The sequence below is a fragment of the Eurypyga helias genome, unplaced genomic scaffold (genome assembly GCF_000690775.1).
Source record: "Eurypyga helias isolate BGI_N326 unplaced genomic scaffold, ASM69077v1 scaffold15323, whole genome shotgun sequence".
NCBI classification, from domain to species: domain Eukaryota; kingdom Metazoa; phylum Chordata; class Aves; order Eurypygiformes; family Eurypygidae; genus Eurypyga; species Eurypyga helias.
Genome location: NW_010240677.1, coordinates 1 through 572, shown reverse-complemented (window position 1 = coordinate 572; position 572 = coordinate 1).

The following is a 572-nucleotide window of genomic DNA, read 5'->3' as shown; positions in this document are numbered from 1 at the left end:
CCGTAAGAGGAGTCTTGGTGCCTGGAGCAGCCCAGGGACTTCCGCAGGTGAGGGAATGCGTGCGCAGGGTCCTGCCTCGGGACCCAGCACCGGCCTCGCCGCGCGTAGGCAGCAGGGAGCGCAGCGATTCACGCGCCGGCACCATTGCTCACTGTCGAGTTCTGCTCCTCCGCCTCTCGCTCGGCTGAGCTGGCAGGCGCCCAGGCAGCGCCCCGCTGCCAGATGGTGTCCGTCCCCTCCCAACGTGCCCGTTCCCTCCTCCTCCATTCCCAGCAGCTTTCTCCTGCATCCTCCGTTCACTTGGATGCGCGGTCCCCTCTGGCACGTGACGGCAGCAAAGCACAAAGACTTCTGCTGACCCGAGGATGCAGCTTTCGCAGTCTTTGGGGATAAGAAGCCACCAGCCCACAACTTATTTACACCCAGATGGGGCTCCTGCCAGCCCTTCGCCCAGGGTAAGCTTCCCAGGATGTGAACGTGCAAAGGGACAACAAATGGGAACAAATCCTCTCAGCGAGTCATAGAATCATGGAATGGTTTGGGTGGGAAGGGACCTTAAAGCCCACCCAGCC